This window comes from Manis pentadactyla, chromosome 1 (genome assembly GCF_030020395.1).
Source record: "Manis pentadactyla isolate mManPen7 chromosome 1, mManPen7.hap1, whole genome shotgun sequence".
NCBI classification, from domain to species: Eukaryota; Metazoa; Chordata; class Mammalia; order Pholidota; family Manidae; genus Manis; species Manis pentadactyla.
The window spans coordinates 89,313,423-89,331,355 of record NC_080019.1 but is presented as its reverse complement, the minus strand read 5'-3'; the positions used below and the strand labels follow the sequence as shown (position 1 = coordinate 89,331,355).

At 41.7% G+C, this 17,933-nt stretch overlaps 1 protein-coding gene across 4 annotated transcripts in view; it reads right to left on the bottom strand.

Moving 5' to 3' along the window:
- Window positions 1-17,933, bottom strand: part of KCNAB1 (potassium voltage-gated channel subfamily A regulatory beta subunit 1) — a 384,525-nt gene that overhangs the window by 218,841 nt on the left and 147,751 nt on the right. The window lies entirely within an intron of this gene.

Below are 17,933 nucleotides of genomic sequence, written 5' to 3'. Positions count from 1 at the left end.
AAGAGATACTGGGTGGGGTGAGGATTTAAGGAGACACAAAGGGCAGGGAGAGAAATGCTTACAGAGTGAGTGACGGCTACAGGGCTCGTTTTTGCTGAAGCCAGTCTCATGGTCATTTCCCACAGAAAAGACAGTTGCTGACACTCCCCCCTTTTCCCTGAAAGAAATTTCACAGACCATGGGGAAGGGCCGATGAGCAGTCAACCTCACAATAACAATCCTCTTTCTTCAGAGTAGAGTTTGGGCCATTCAAATACACATAGAACTATGCTCATTATTATAAGATATTTGGTATTTCCACACTTGGTTTTTGTACACCTCTACTTTGGGGAAATTTGATTGGTTTTCGTGTATTTAAAGTCTCCTTTCTAGTACTCTGGATAGTTCATTTTTCGTGCTATATATAACCCCTGGGGTGGGTGGGGAAACATACCAATAGAAAAGTGAAAAAAGTAAATAAGTAAAAATAAAACGTTCAGAAACTTGTCTTCAAGGTAAAGATGTAGGCCTAGTTTTCATTTTTAATATCCACGTCCCCTACCAGAGGTGACAGTCTCCATGCATGTGGTCACAATACCTGTCACCTACTTAGGGAAGACATCCACACTGCCGGCTGTCGCAGAAATCTACCTAAACACTGTGACTGCGCATGTCACTAAGCTCTGCCCCTTCTAATAGCATCACGTTTCCATAGTTACTAATACCCTCAAGGCGGGGAAGGCAGAGAGCAGTTTAAAATGATAGATAACAGGAGAAAAGTAGGTAGTGTAAATACAACGTGTGATGGCGGGGGTGCGCCAGCAGGGACTGCAGCAGGTGTGGACATGAGCCTCTGCTCCTGAATGGAGAGCTACACAGAGGCTGCAGGGCTTCAAGTCTCCCTGCCTCTACCTAATGAGCTCTTTACATGCTTGAAAGGAAGGGATCAAGTGCACAACTACATTATTTATAGGCACTAAATGGGGCTAAATAAAGGTGTGGGTGTAACAAGTCACAGCCAGGCTCCTGAGTCCCTTTGCCAGCACACGGGGATGGAAAAGCTTCCTGAGGAGCACCCCCTCCTCCTCTCTTTCAAAGGTCAGTGGTGTTCCTAAGGCACCCCTCCTGCCATGTCACTCAGCACTGAAGGATATGCAATGACTGCTTGCCATCTTCCTGGCCAGGCTCCCATTCTTCATCTGGTGGCTGGGGGCCCCTCTGGTCCAACCTGGCTGTGTGCATGCAGCCTGGTCACCCTGCCTGTAGCCACCCTGCATCCAGGCTGGGCTGCTCCCCACCCCACATGGCCCCCCTGTTTTCCCTGCTCCTCTCATCCACTACCTATCCTTCAACAGTGGGATTCAAGCCCCACCTTCTTCTTGAAGCCTTCTTGACCCTCTGGTCAAACTGACCTCTCCCTTCCCTACCCTCCCACAACACAGACTCTTTCCTTACCTCATTGGATTATAAACATCAGTCAGTTTTACTTTTTCCACTTACTGCTTTCAACTCGACTCCTCAGGTGCCCCTTGCTTTCCCACTGGGTAACAGCATCCATGGAGGTTACACTGGCTCAATTCCATACCTCTTCAGTCACTTTTCTTAAAACACTTCCTAGGATTCAGCCCTGCTCCTTTTAAAGTGCCAACCTCACATTTAATTCACATCTCTTCTCTTCCCCTCCCTGACCCTACCCTAGGCAAGATGCCATTGGCACATGAAGGTGGAGGAGGATGGGCCTTCTGCTCCTCAGACACCATCCCGCCCTCCTCCTCCGACGTTGGTCTGGTGTTGGTCCAGGAGGACAAGGGCAAGAGAGAGAAGCGTCTCCTTGCCGCTCTCCTTGTGGAGAGTCTGGTCCTCTCCAGGCCTAGGGCTGCCTGCAACCCTGGCTCTTTTTCTTGGAGGTCAGGAGGTGGTACCTTTTATGAGATTAGCTTGCAGACCCTTAGCTGATTGCTTCTTGCCAGCTGCTCTGACATGTACTCCCCTGTATCACCCAGAAATCTGTACCCTGCCACCTCACCATTTTGGAGGCAGTTTTCAGGGCCTGCAGGCCCAGCTAGGATTCTGCCTTGACACCTCTTCATAATTCTTCATGCCCTTGCCCCATGTGGTGCCAGCCTTCTCTTCTCCAGCCTTTCCTTCAGTTGCCAGTGGCTTGATAACTATCAGAACGGCATCCACTGCCTCCCCAATTTTGAGGGTGGAGGCTTATGGCAGGTTTCTGAGAGATGCTCCCAGAGTTGCCTTCTTTGCTCGGAGGTGGAAGGAGAAATAGCCCCGTACCTCATAAGGGTTTAGTGAAAGGAGGAAGACCAATTCACCACTCTGCAAGGAGAGCTGGCAGTCTCTCCCTAGTCAGCCTCTCTAGAATAATTTGGGGAGAGCAGGTGGTAGAGATGGTGCCCGTACTGGTTCTGCAGAAACCCCCCCATTTTGGTGAGCCCTGTGCCAGGTGTTGGCCATGCACTTGGCAGCTGTGCACGTACAGGGCTAATCTCATTGCTGAGTAACGGAAACATTACACCAGGAGCGTAGCTTTCTCTCTAGCTCCCAGAAGTGGGAAGCCCCAATCCTTTGTCCCTGTGCTGTCTGGCTTGTGATACTTTATAATCAGGTCAGTCACAAACATGGCAGGAAGATCGGGGGCTGCCAACCTTCTCCTTGCTCCTCCTTTTCTGAGCACAGGTCAGCTACCTCCTCTTTCCTTGATGTGACCACCAGGACTGAGTAAGTTGGAATCCATGGTGCATAACATTTAACTTGACATAGTGTCATAATTCTACCGAGCAACTTATTGTATGCATCTTTTTAAAAAAATTTTTATTAAGGTATTATTGATATACACGCTTATGAAGGTTTCACATGAAAAATCAATGTGGTTACTACATTTACCCATATTATCAAGCCCCCCCCATACCCCAATGCATTCACTGTCCATCAGTGTAGTAAGATGCCACAGATTCACTATTTGCCTTCTCTGTGCTACACTGCTCTCCCTATGATCCCCCACACCATGTGTACTAAACATAATACCCCTCAATCCCCTTCTCCCTCCCTCCCCACCCGCCCTCCCACACCCCTCCCCTTTGGTAACCGCTTGTCCCTTCTTGGAGCCTCTGAGTCTGCTGCTCTTTTGTTCCTTCAGTTTTGCTTCGTTGTTATACTCCACAAATTAGGGAAATCATTTGGTACTCGTCTTTCTCCACCTGGCTTATTTCACTGAGCATAATATCCTCCAGCTCCATCCATGTTGTTGCAAATGGTAGGATTTGTTTCTTTCTTATTCCATTGTATATATTCCATTGTATATATGTACCACCTCTTATTTATCCATTCATCTACTGATGGACACTTAGGTTGCTTCCATATCTTGGCTATTGTAAAAAGTGCTGCAATAAATAGAGGGGTGCATATGTCTTTTTGAATCTGAGAAGTTGTATTCTTCGGGTAAATTCCAAGGAGTGGGATTCCTGGGTCAAATGGTATTTCTATTTTTAGTTTTTTGAGGAACCTCCATATTGCTTTCCACAATGGTTGAACTAGCTTACATTCCCACCAGCAGTGCAGGAGGGTTCCCCTTTCTCCACATTCTCACCAGCATTTGTTGTCCTTAGTCTTTTCAATGCTGGCCATCCTAACTGGTGTGAGGTGATACCTCATTGTGGTTTTAATTTGCATTTCCCTGATGATTAGTGATCTGGAGCATATTGTATGCTTCTTGCATTGTTCTCAACTCATTTAACCAGGTAAATCTTATCTCCCCAGTAAGGTAAAAGCTGAGATGGTTCTTAAAGAATGAGCAGTACAATGTTCAGTATTTCTTTTGCTTTATACACAGACCTTACCAAGGTGCTGTGCACATAATAGATAGGGACTAGATAAAGGTCTGCTGACTTGAAAGGAGGACTACATGAGCAATCAACTCAGGAGACTATACTATGGTCATCTGTGGCGGCTACCCACTGCCATGTAGAACTAGAGAGGGCCAAGATACTCTGTGTAAAAAGGATTATAGCTTCTTTCCAGCCTATCAAGCTGTGTACATGTGACACTCAAGATTAGTTCCATCAATCCAGAATTAAAATTGAGATGTCTAGTATCATGAAAATAAAACATCCATGTCATTGAATGCAATTCATACAGTGCCAAAAAGAATTAGGTGAGGCAGGGAAAAAGCACATTGTTAGTATTCCTGAAGAAATATTTATCTTACAGTTTTGAAATTTGGGGAAAGAGGATGGATTTTTTGTTTTTGTTTTTCTCTTTGGAAAGGAAAAAAAAAAAGAAGTGGATCCCTTGCTAAAAGGGAAAAATCAATTTTAGTAGAAGTCTAAAAGCTAACACGGCAAATCTTCAGGGTGTATGTGTGTTCCAATTTTTAGGTTGATGCTCCATCTTTCCTAAATTCTAGAATTCCAACAATTGAAAATGTACCATTCATTTAAAAATAGCTGTTCAGAACAAAGAAACATGACTGCAATAATCCCTGATGTTGATCATAAGATGCTACCTAATATTCATACAACAGAACTAAAATGTAGAAATGTTAGATCAATGCTGTGCTAACTCCTTAATTTAATCTTCTTAATAGCCTATAAAATAGATACTGTCATCTACATTTTACTGATGAAAAGCTAGCCCAGCATCAAAGACAATATAAATGGCAGCACCAGATTAAAACTCACATCTAACCGCTACAGGGAACAGCCCGGATTAGATGCTCCGAATACAAGAAAACATCATTATCACCATGAGCTTGTCTGGCCAAGTCCTACCATTTCTCACCACTTCCATCCCTGTCTCCCCAGTTCAAACCACCTTCATCGTCATGAAGATGACACAGCCTCCTCCCGAGTGGCCTCTCAACTTTTCTCTAATCCACTGAGATATCCAAACAGTCCTTACAAAGACTCTGTCAGATCTCATCTCAGCTCCAAATCCTGCAATGGCTACATCTCACCTAAAACTAAGCGTAAAGTCTCCACCATGGCCTCAGAGGCCCTCCCAAGAGGCAGCCCTCCTCTTCCCTTCTCCCTCCCTGGCCCCTTCCAACCTCAATGGACTCCTGACTGTTCTCAGGAGCAGCAAGTGCACTCAGGGCCTTTGCACTTGCTGCCTCCTCTGTCCCCCAGAGACGCAAAGGCTCGGTCTCACACCCTCTTCCCATCCACAATAGAAAGTTATTAAAAAACATCCTTGTCTACCCTCTTTAAATAGCACCCTCCAGGACGCTCTGCTTGCCTTCATAGGAGTTATCAACTCCTGATATGCGAAACAGTTATTTGTTTGCTTCTCTTTCTCTCTGTTCTAAAATGCAGCTTTCTATTTTGTTCCCTCCCTTAACCTCAACATCCAGAGCACCAGAATTAACCTATCAGCCTTAATAGTTTAGAATCCATGTATATAAGCATTATGCTCTGTTTGGAACTATTTATTCTGTACAATCCCTAGTCTAGTCTGAATAATTACAATTAAATATGAAAAGAACCTTAATGCCAGTAGTTAACAGTGAGAGAGATCTGCCCTCTAATTCCCAATCACTGTAGTTAGAACAGTGCAGACAATCCTGGTTCTCTCCTTGTTCCCTCTGTGCTGCCAGGATTGAACCAAAGTTCTAGAGTCTCACACTCCCAAGAAATCCGGGAATCCCTCCCATCATTGCTCCTCTGTCCAGTGCTACCCCAGAGACAGCCTTTGTCCCAGGCCACATGGTCACTGAGCCTGCTAATTTCAAGTCACACAGGGAGCTTCACAAGCCTTGGGAGAGCCCTGGCTGGAGATGCAGTCTTTGTTTCCACAGGGTCATTCCCTCTGAGATGCTATCATGTCCTTCAGATGCTACCAGGGAACAAGGCTCATGGGGTCACGGACCTCCCACTGAACTGCCCACCCAGCAGAATTGCAACTTAATCTGGGAAAAGTCTTTTCCCTCAAACTTGACCCCCTTTAACCAGCTTAGGCTTTGGAAACAAAAAAACACACTTTCTGCAAATAAAAAAGCATAAATAACTTGCTTTGATGACAAACAGAAAAGTGGAGAGTTGCAAGTAGAAAGCACATATGTTAATATCCTTAAATGGTCTCACCACACTGTCCTCCACTGCAACCAAACCAGAGATCCCTTCTCTGTTCATGCATCTCAGAAGACAATGGTCTAGCTCAGTGTGGGCTGCAGGGGCTGAACCTAGACTTGGGGTCTCAAGTGGCCCTGCTGCCTGGCCCTTGAGGGATTCAGACCCTCCAGTTGCTGCAGCCATTAAGAAAAAGCCAGAGCGCCTGGATGTACCTTGAGGAGACTCAGCCAGTTCCATCTGTGCATCACGTTCTGTTTAAAATCCGAATCACTGAAGGAGTTTTAGAGTTTTAGAATTCTTATACCACTTTTTAACTGACTGATATGAACATGTGAATATTATTCATCAATATAAATACTTTGCCCCTGAAGTATAGTTTGCATGTAAGTATTTTATTTTTGTAACTTAATCCGTTTACTACCATAGGAATATAGTTTTATAAACCACCTTGCTTTCACTTCCCCTTTTTTGTAAAGGATCAAGTGATAATTCAGGAGTTGCCATCTTACACAGACCCACATACTTAGCAGAAAACCGATAAAAACAAAGACTTAAGTGGTCCCTGCACCACGCCAGGACCCTATGTACAGCTTTCTTTTCTCTTTTCGGAAATGACCAGCAGATGTGTCTCAAGAACATGTGCACACTTTAGTGTGTGAACAACACAAATGTTACAAGCATCATTAATTCCTGTCTTTACCCTGTCATTTTAGCCTTTCTTCTTCTTGATATAAGCCATGTAATTGTGGGAACCACCTTATGTTCTTTTCTGGTACAAGGCTGGGTGTAAATAGATATCATTGAAACCATGGGGGACAACAAGGATATGTTAGGCTCTTCAGCAGGCAAAGTCAAAAGCAGACAGAATTTTTGTCTCCAAGGGAAAGAAGACTTATCATAAATGTGAAGAGGACAAGTCTGACAGAGAATGAAGATGAGCTGGAAGCCCAGAGACATATACTGCAGTGGAATCCCATGGAAGCCTTTGAAGCTTATGAAAACTGGATCATTCATGCCCCTGATCACCCACCCAACAAACATTCACTGATCACCTACAGTATGCCAGGCATTGTGCTAGGACTAGGGATGATTAAAATATGAATATTCTAAAGCAAGAATTAAAAAGTTAAATAAAAAAATCTATTGCAATGGTAATAATATATGGTCATAGGGCCTTATTTACTCGTTTCCTTGTTCTTGATGTTAATGGCAATCATAATGGATAACAATTGGGACTTTACATATATTATATCATGCAATCTTCCAAACAACCCCATAAAGGACTACTAGGTCCATCACACGCATTGGGGAATAGAGAAGTTAAGTAATTTGCCAGTAAGGACAAAGCTAGGTAGAGGAATGTTGTAGTATCCCCTGACTACTACATGGTGCTACCTCAGAGCTGTTCACCACTACTACTCCATGTTTTGTGTTTGCACATTAAACACACACACACATCCCTTCCTGGACTAAATATGTATGACAAATGCTTGCCAAAAAAAATCACTTTCAAAATACCCATTACCTCCTCAAGCTGTATATAAATTTACCTATTAACACCTGAAGATGGACTTATTCCCCACCTGAGACAGATTTCTAATAGGTTGAATTGTGAAAAATAGACATAAGTGCTGCTGTTGTGATAGAGAAGCTGTGTGTCCTCAGCAGAGGGTGGAAGGAACTGGGGAATGACCGTCTTCCTCTGTCCATGTGTGAGACAAAGCTTCACAGCGGAAAAGTGCATGAGATTCAAGACATTTGAACTTTGTGTCAGAATAGGTATGAATTTTATGAATAAAAACAAAAGCCTCTTTGTGATTAAAATCAAATGACTGCTGAATCTAATGGCTTCAAGAGAATAGTGTTTAATTTAATTGTGTTTAGTAGAAGGGTTCAGGCAAAAGAACTTTACATCCCTGCAAGAAACGCCTCCTGTCCTCCTCCGCAGCACTGCTGTGACAACGCTACTGGGGAAGGGACAGTATGGATTTTACGGAGGTTCTGTATTTTGATGGGCACAGAGGCCCACAGAGTATCACATCAGGCTGAAAAGGGGCACTGCTACAGCTCCCACCGCCCCAGAGATGCCACAGCTCACTGATTACAGTCATGATATTTGGGAGCAATGGCAATTTCTGAGCAGTGGGGATTTTAATCACAGCTTGATCTTTATGGCTATCCACCGATTTTTCTATTAAGGTCCACCTCCAAATCTTCTACTTTGTACTTAGGTCTTGGAAGAAAAACCACCACCACCACCACCAAAGGGATATTTCCAGGAGGTGCTGCATTAAGGGCCCTAAGGAGCAGAGCAGATTCAGTCATTAGCTGCCATTATGGTAACTGCTAAGGCCAAGCTAAAGCTGTTTAAACTTTTTCACAATGGAGCTACAGACTGTAAATATGAATTTTTATTCTGATTCTAACCCGAAGCTGTAGCCTGACCCAGAGAAAATCCCCAGTGCTCTGAATTTTCAGTGACCTTATTTTTGCTTTTGCTGTCTTGCCTCACCTGCGTAAGTCTTAGATGCTAGAGAAAGTGATGAGGGTGTAATGCTTGATCCTGTGGGTCCCTGTAACTCTCTGCTCTCTGGCACTAAGTATCTGCATGGTTTGTGTGCTCACCTGCACAGTGGTCCCTGAAAGATGTTCATGCCCTAATTTTTGAAACCTGTGAATAATATTACCTTCATAATAAAAGGGACTTCACAGATGTGAATAAGTACTGGGGATGGGGAGGCTATCCCGGGTTACCCAGGAGGACCCAGTGTTAGCACAGCTGCCCTTGTAAGAGGGAGGCAGGAGGAGCAGAGTGAAGCAAAGGAGAAGTGAACACAGACCAGAAGCTGGAGAGATCTACTCTGAAGACAGAAGAAGGAACCAGGAGCTGAAAAATGCAAGTGGCCTCTAGAAGCTGGAAAAGGCAAGGATATTAATCTCTACCCTGCAGCCTCCAGAAGTTGACAGCCCTGTGGACACCTTGGTGTGAGCCCTCCGGCCTCCAGAACTGTAAGAGAACAAATGGGTGGTATGCAGGCATGAACTTTGTGGTAGTTTCCTGCAGCAGCCAAAGGAATCTACTACAGTGTGAAATGTCCGGCTTGTTTTCCCAAAGAGACTTGCTGAATCCCTTTCTAGATTACCTCTCATTTTGAAATAGGGCCACAGAAGGCCCCTCTGAAGCCTGCAGGAGACATCTGGTGGACTCTGAATGTACACTTGCTTCTCTGAAGGATGATCCTGTGCTTTTTTGGACTAAGTGATCTGAGCCTCCTGATTTCCAGAGGATTGCTTTTGGAGAAATTGTATTTGAGGAAACTGAAACCTTAAACTTCTTCCTTGGAAATGATCGATAAACCATTGTTGAGTGAGAAGTCTGTATGTTAGCCCATGAATTTCCCAACTCTCACTTTCTGATTGAATCTAAGTAGTCCATTTTCCTTTCTGTTGGTAAAACTAAACAAATGTATTTTCCATCAAGATGAAAGCCCTCTGCAATGGGATGAAGACTTCTGAGCATTTCCAGTCTTTTCAGAAATGCAAAAGTGCTCGTTCAGAAAGAGGCAGGAAATGGAGCAGTAGTGAGTCAAAAGTCTATTTTCATCCACTGCCTCAGAGGATTTCTTTACCGGTTCTTGAGCTGAGAGGTAGTGGCATTCATTAAAGCCACGTTATTTACACTGTTGATTTTTATAATGAGCCTGTTGCTTGGTCTCAGGCCAAAGGTAGTAACGACAAAAACCCAGCAACATCCAAACCAAGTTTTAAGTGGAAATTAATTTCAAAAAATGGAAAAGAGAGTGCCTTATTAGCATACGTTCTTCAGGAAAAAGCTCAAGTTTCTTATATAAGAGTTCTGTTCAACCAGATGGGCCTTCCAGTAGACATAAACTCATCATGGAGAACACTGTGCTTGGGATTTCCTGCCACTGAGCCCTTTCGGGGCCACTCTCTTGGAAAATGTTAATTACCAGTACAGAAAACTTTTCTTATTAATATCAGTCATATACAGTTGCCTTTATATTTAAACCTGCTACATTAAAAAAAAATCTTCTTTATAAAAGTAAGGCAAAAGGCAATTAATCATATTAAAGGCTGTTAATTTTTCTATCTGGATACTCAACTACCACTGAAACCTATTTATCAGATTTGACCTTTTTTCATATTTCTTTAACCCAAGAGACTTCAATTGTCACCATTATAGCCTTTAAAGCTGATGATGTCATAAGGGTTGCTATGTATCAGCATAGTCATCCTCCATTGTTTAATGAATAGGTTAGAATTTTTTTAAGTTTCTGAGCAATTTTTTCAAAGATCGGCTGAAAATGTTAAAAATTATTTTTTTCTCCTAAAACGGTAGCATGACCCTCAAATGCAAATAAGGGGACAGAGCTTGTGTTACACAATCTTGCTGTTCTGTAGTGAAAAGCCTAGACTTCTAACTGGAATTGTATCTAGCTCTTGATGACTTATAGAAGACGTAGTCATGTATAGAGAGTTTAAAAGTGAGTCATAATTACAGTCAGGAATCAGAAAATGAAATCTAGGAGGAAAGCACTGGAACCATGCTGGAAATTAAGAGGCTGAGCAGTAGTTATGGTTTTCAAGTACCGGAAGACTTATGAGGCAGGAAATTGTAACTAGCTCTTTTTCATTTCAATGGAGGACAGGCCAAGAAGCTTCCCATGCAGCTTGAAAAGAGCTGAGTCAATTGCAACAAGGAATTTTGTCATGGTGGAGTGGTTTTTTGACTCTCGGGTGGTCTAATAGCAGAACCATAAGGCCAAGTGAGCAGGTGCTGGGACTGGAAGGAGAAGGGTATCAACCTCCTGGCAGACTCCGGTCCTCTGGCATGCCGCTGGGTGCCTCCCTGGCCTCACGGGGCTCCCTTGTTATCTTGCCCCTGAATGTTCTATCTTCATTTTCCAACCTGACTTGACTGTTAGGGTCCAGACAATAGACATGAATTCAAAAAACTCTCACTTTATTGCTTCCTCTGAGGATTTCAGAGCTCAATGAATGATTCCACTACCTAGAAGAGCCAAATTTTTTTCTTGACTGCTGAGATAGAAGATCACACAATATTTCTTCAGGGGCCTTGAGAAGTAGCTGCTGCAGAGCACAAATTGGAAAAACAGGACAGATTTCTCACGAGGGCTGGACCAGATGGCCTGTGCGAGTGCTCTCGGAGTCCTCCCTCGTTGATCCAAGAAAAAAAAAATCATGCTGGGCTTCTGTTTTGGTTTCCAATCTGAGTAACTGAAAATCAGCCTGCAATGAGGATTTTCAAATGGATTTTGATTCTGACTCTGAGAAGCATGCTTTCAAAGTTCTCTCTAGAAGCATGTTTAGTGCTGGATGTCCAAATGAGCATTTCATACCCAGGGTTGACATGCAGCACTGCCCTATCATCTGAGCCATGGTTTTGTAGTTGTCCTTCTGAGATGCCATTTCTCTAGAGACTGTGACTGCAAGCATACTATCATCTAGAAGCTGATTTATGTCCAGCTTCAGAACATATATAAGTAGAGATCTGCCATGGGGGCACTTTGGCTTCCTCACAACTCCGTAGGAGATAAGGAAGCTGTTTGGGCTCTTGGCACACAGCTGGACTTTGCTTCTTCTAAAGATAAAAGCTTGAAATGCAAACTGTACATTTGTCCCTCCTAGAAGCATTTCATGCACTGTGCTTTTTTCCCCATATTGAAAATTGGGGCAAAACCAATTTTGTAGAAGCTGAAGGAATGTAAGTAATCCTGCTCTTGGAGTCAGGAGACCTGAGTTTGGCCTTGACCCTCCCATCAGCTGCTTGAGTAATTCTGATCAAGGAACTGGCCAATCTGTATAAAATAATGTGACTGCACTAGATGGCACATGAAGTCCCCTCATTGCTAATGTCCACTGCTAACTCACTTATTTCTAGTGCTCTCATAGGATTAAAATTTTCAATATTGAAATGGAATTCAAAAGGCTTTTGCCTTAAATTCTTCAGTCTCTATTTTCTAATTCTGAGAAGAGTAGAAAACTGGTGAGAGAAATATTTTTTAAGCATACAACATGATTAATTTGCAAGCTTGAATCTTTTTTTTATTATATTTAGTACCATTGAAATGGTTTTTAAATTCTTGCAAGGAAACGTATGAATTGAAACTTGTGAATTCAGTTCTTCTCAAGCAGCAGTTTCCCTCCTAAAATGAGTTTGAGAAGAATACTTAAAGAAACCAAGAGTTCTATATTTTGATCAGATTCACTTGACCCAAATCTCACTCAATTACTGAATTAGTATACTAATGACAGACTATGAATTTGATTAAATGAATTTGCAAAATCAAAGTCAAATTTACAAATCTGATTTTCCTTTTAAATGCAATGGGATTTTTTTCTCCTCTCAGAACACTTCTCAAATTGCCACAAGTTCAAATGTTTGCAGAAAGTTTTTTAAAAAGGATTTCTATAAAATGAATGTATTTCTAAAGAAGATCATTGAGTAGATTTGGGATTAAGGAGTCCATCTATTGCAACTCAGTTGAAGATTGCAGCTAGAAGATGAACTGTTTCTGGAAGCACTTTGGATAGATTCCTTCACCTGTACACATGCACCTACATATATACAACATATCATGCATACACATAAATACACACATCCAGAGCCATGGACCTGGAATGACATTTGCCAAACAACTTCTGGGAGGATCCGTCCTCCTACCATTTTCTCACCATCCCATGGATGCCAGACATCTGACTAGAGCCCTGCAGAGGTGGAATAAACTCTATGAGATTGAATCAACTAATTTTCAGGAAGGCTTCTCTACTTCCCAATCTCACCATTTTGCTTTGAGGAAGAGGAAAGCCCACACCCATGGGGGTTAATGGAAATGACGAGGGTATTCCTCACCAAAAAAAAAAAAATGGCATTTTAAATAATGAAGCTGATCTGTTCTTTGGACTAAAATCAAATATTTCAATTTGAAACACAGCCGCAGAGCTGTTTCTTCTCCTCTTCCCCTCTTCAGCCCACCTCTTTCCTCCCACTTTTCCCCATCCAGAGGCTTGCACATGCACACATGCACACACTCACACACACACACACTCTCAGTACCTTTTACGTAATCAGCTGACAAGAGTGATCTTTCACTTCAATTGCTTTGATTCAAACTCGTGGGAGGTAAAGAGTGGTGGGGCCACGTGTGCCTTAACAAAGAGGCAGTGAGAGGAATGGCACAGGCAAGGAAGGCATCTGGTCTGAGCTTTTTCTATGCAGTCTTGAGTCTCATAGGAAAATAGTACTATGGAATTCAACATAAATTCTCTTCAGACTTACAGGTCTTAGATTTTTTTTCTTGGAACAACTGCCAGATTAATCCCTTCTAAACAGAATTTTGTAAACAGACACTCTGTTCAAAAACCTGTAATGGCTCCTACATGGCTGATGTTTACCTCAGTCCTACATACCTATCCTATTATGTCCCAGGACTCCAAGTACAGTCTTTAGGGCATGCTGCCTCCCCCTGCTCCATGACATTGAGTCTGTTCTTTTCCCATCTGCTTACCTTGGCATTGCATTTCTCCTTCTTCAACACCAAGGTCCACAAACTCTCCCCATGAAATCTCCCCTGACTCCTACAGCCCCTGGTGAATGAATTCTCCTCAGACTACAGCAACAGTACCTCCTGTGTCACTTAATACATGCAGCCTTGGTGTGTAGATATCTAGCACACTACACTGTAAACACTCAAAAGAAGATTCTCCCTCTTTGTATTCCCAGCATTTAACACAGTGCCCCACATGGGTAGTCATTCACTTTCCAAGCATTTATTGAGTGACTGTTACATGCCAAAAGTCGAGTTAGACTCTGGGGTTACAGAGATGAAGGCAGTCCAAACTTCAAGCTGCTATGACTAATGGAGAAGACACAGATGCAAATAGACAATAGCAACACTATGTGATCAATAATTTCCATAACAGAAGAAAGAACCAGCTGCAGCAGAGGCATTAAAGAACAAGTATTTAATGCTGCATGGGATGGAGCAAGGGAAGGTTCACAGAGAAGGTTATGCTGGAGGTGGGTCATGGAAGTTGCACAGGAGTTTGCCTCACTGATCAAGTGAAGTAGAAGGAACAAGAGGTTTCAGGGTGCTGTGAGCAGGCCTTTCTCAAGTAGGTACTTCTGATAAAGTACTTCCATTGTCAAAAGAAGATGAGAACAAAGAGTGGCAACTGCAAAGTATGATGGAAGCCAGATCATGAAGGATCAAAGGTGCCATGTTAGGTAGCTTGGATTTCATTGACTGAGCTACTGACTAACACTGAAAGAATTTTTGAACAATTAATTTGAAGTCATCTAATGCATGCCAGCAATAATGACAACAGCCTGGCTGTCTTTAGTGGATGTATGATTTTTAAAAAATCTTATAGAACCATATCATGGAATACTACTCAGCAATAAAAAGGAATAAACTATTGATACAACTATTTGGATGGATCTCAAAAGAATTATGCTAAGTGAAAAAAGAGAGTCAATCTCAAAAGATTCCATTTATATAATATTCTTGATTCAAAATTATAGAGATGGATCACAGATTAGTGGTTGCAAGGATTAGGGATGAATCCATGTGCATGTGGCTATGAAGCGGCACAATGAGGGAGCTGTGTGGCAATGGAACAATCTGATTCCTACTCATGGTGGTGATTACACAAACTTCTACACATGGTAAAATTGCATAGGCAAAAGCATACACACATGTGAATACATGTAAAATTGGCAAAATCTGAATGCTATGGATTATACCAATGTCAGTTTACTAGTTTTGCTGTTGTACTATAGTTGTGCACTGGAGAAAACTGGATTAAGGATACACAGAAATTCTCTGAATTTTTTTCAAACTCTTATGAACCTGTAGTTATTTTTAAAATTGTCTTAAATTATTACAAAAATGATGAAATGTGGTTAACCTAAAAAACTGGAAAAAAGAGAAGTTTTTAGTGGAATTTAAAGATTATTGCTCAGACAATATTGCTTCTTATAAAAAATTATCTTGAGTCTCAAGGCATGTTTAATGCAACTATACAGCACAAGGTTTCATTGACATGGATGTTAACAAAAACTTTTTTGATGAAATTGGACCTCTCAATATTCAAATTATTTAGAATGGGGGTAGGGTAGCTTATCAGCACAAATGTACTCAATTTTGAATGATGAAAGCTCTGAGACCATGTCAAACGCTAGTAGCTTAACTTCTGAGTGATTTGACTTTCTTAGGATGAAAGGTTTATGTATGTATCTACATCTATCATGTATGGTTGCTGAGTATACATCAAACTCAAATACAATGTGACAAACTCTGAGATTGAAAACACATGCAAAAGTAAAATAAAGGAACTCTCATACATTAACAAAGCACAGGTATAAAAGCTATAAAGTGCAGTAGTCCTGTGTTATTTACATATAACAGTCCTCAGGATAAACTCTAGGAGGAATTTTGCTTTCTTGGGCTGACAACAGCAGATTGTTTCTGATGGATTATTTTTCATCCTAAACCTTGCAACAATAGCTAATTTTATGCAAGGTTTTTGTACAATGGTGATGTGATGGTAAGGGTGGCTTTGAGTGTTTAATTCTTACAGAATTCAGACGCTTTCCACAAGTGCATATTAATTCTTTCTAAAATCTGATTAATGGATGGCAACCATAGGCTAGGATATGAATTGGGCTTTAAAAATCATAAGGCATTAAATTAGTAGAAGACACTCTACTTGGGTATCAGGGTTATAAGTAGGACCTTGATGGCCAGGCAGCACCTTCTAGGAGGGTTGGAACCTGAAAGAAGCCCCTAGGATGAGACAAATAGGTGGCAGATATGGAGATAATTACTCATGTCCAAAGATGTAACAATACTGGAACCAAAGCAGAGATGGTAGCCTCAAAATGGAAAAACTAAGTTGATCCAGGCAGGCATGACTATCACCCCCCAAAATATAGCCTCTGTAAGAATGGCTCACAATAGATAGTTATTACTCATGTTTGTTTCCTCACTCATGGCCCCTTTCCCCAACCTGAATGTAAGCCCCAAACTTTGCCTAGTTTCTGCACCTTTATGTACCTAGTTCTCATAGGGTTCCTGGTACAGAATGGTGTTCAATAAATGTCTGTTTACTAAATGAATACCTATTCACTCTATAACACTGCTTTTTGATAAAGTTTGAGTGGTAGACACTTTATGAATTCTGATGAAAACTGTTGTCATCTCCTTAGGAAGATACATTTCCTCTCCCTAAGAAGATAAGCAAAAAGACAATATTTTTTATTTTCTAGAGGACTTATGGATCCCAGATTAACCTATTGCCTATAGAAATCACTTTCAAGGATGAGAACATTATTATAAACACAATTAGCTATTGACTTACCATTATAGTTCCTTTAGGCATTCTCCTGATCATTTACCCAAGCCAATTACCTCCCAATTATTTTTTAATTTCTTGCTATTTGTTATCATTAATAAACAATCCATACATGCACATTATATGTAGATGGCACCAATATCAAAGAGAAGATAATTTGACTAATAAAAATATTTTTATCATTTTTTTATAAATTAGTCTCTCCCTCCTTCCTCTGTCCTTCTCTCTCTAATTCTAAAAAGTCTTAGTGTATATTTGGCATAATCTCATAACCTCTTTCTTAAAGATGATTTTGACTAGAATTTGAAAAAGAGAGGGGTTAAGTCACACTCACACACACACACAACCACCTGCTTGTCATAGAAGTAGTGGTTCAGAAAAAGAAGGAGAGTGGAGGTGAGATGTCTTGTCCAGTCACCATAAACAACAAATAATTCAAAGTATACTGAAGACCTGAAATGGATAACTTTTTGCGGGAAAATAGCCTTCCTTAGTTGCCATTAATGAAAGGTGCTCAAGTGAATTGACACTGAGCTGTTGGTAAAGAGAGACAAATATCATCCAATCTGATCTAAGCTCTAACTATTACCAGAGAAACCTTAATGGTACTACTCCCCTGCCTTTTGAAAGCCTTCATAAAGCCCAAACTCTTTTGATACAATGATCTTCAAGCAACTATGAAATTCTATCATAAGAAATGAACTGTGTTACTTTTTCTTTTTTCTGGTTTACAAAAAGAAAGCTCATGGTGCTGCAAGAATGCTGGACCACAGTTCAAACCACCTCTGTGATCTGCCTTAACCCTAGTGCCCCTTTCTGTTCCTGGGGGCCTTGCTGAGGAAGGCGGCAGCAACTCTTCATCGCAGCAGCTGAGCAGCATGCAGAGTAGGGCCACGGCCACAGGGCAGGTGCTGGGTGCGCCACAGCAGCAGCAAGAGAGAACATCAGTGCATTTGACACTGCATCTCAGACAGACAAGTGGCCCTGTAGAGCCCCTCTCCATCATGGAAGCATCGAGAAAGGAGAGGTACTCACAGGTGCTATCTCAAGGAGCGGCCTGCTCAGGCTGCTGGGATCATACTGCAGCTGGGGCAAAGATCTCTAGCTATGGGTTTCAGTGCCCCCAACTCCAACTCATGGCTTTCTTTCTTAATGTTTAAAAATAAATCGAATAATAGTGCTTGACATTTTTACAATTAGGAGCTTGCCTATAACTCTGCAAGGAAACTTTGTCAGGGAGAAAATTTATAGAAATTGGTTTAAATGCTTATTTCAGAAACCCCACATGGGAAACAGAGTCTTAGGTGTGCATTATTTTAACTGCACTGAGTTCCTTCAATCCTAAAGCCTGGTTCCTAACAAACATGAGGGGTAGCTAAACATAAATAATTGGCAAAATCTTATCTGTAAACTAGAGTAACCAAAACCCTTGGAAGATGCTTCATTAGCTTCTCTCCTCTATAGCTCAAACACTTT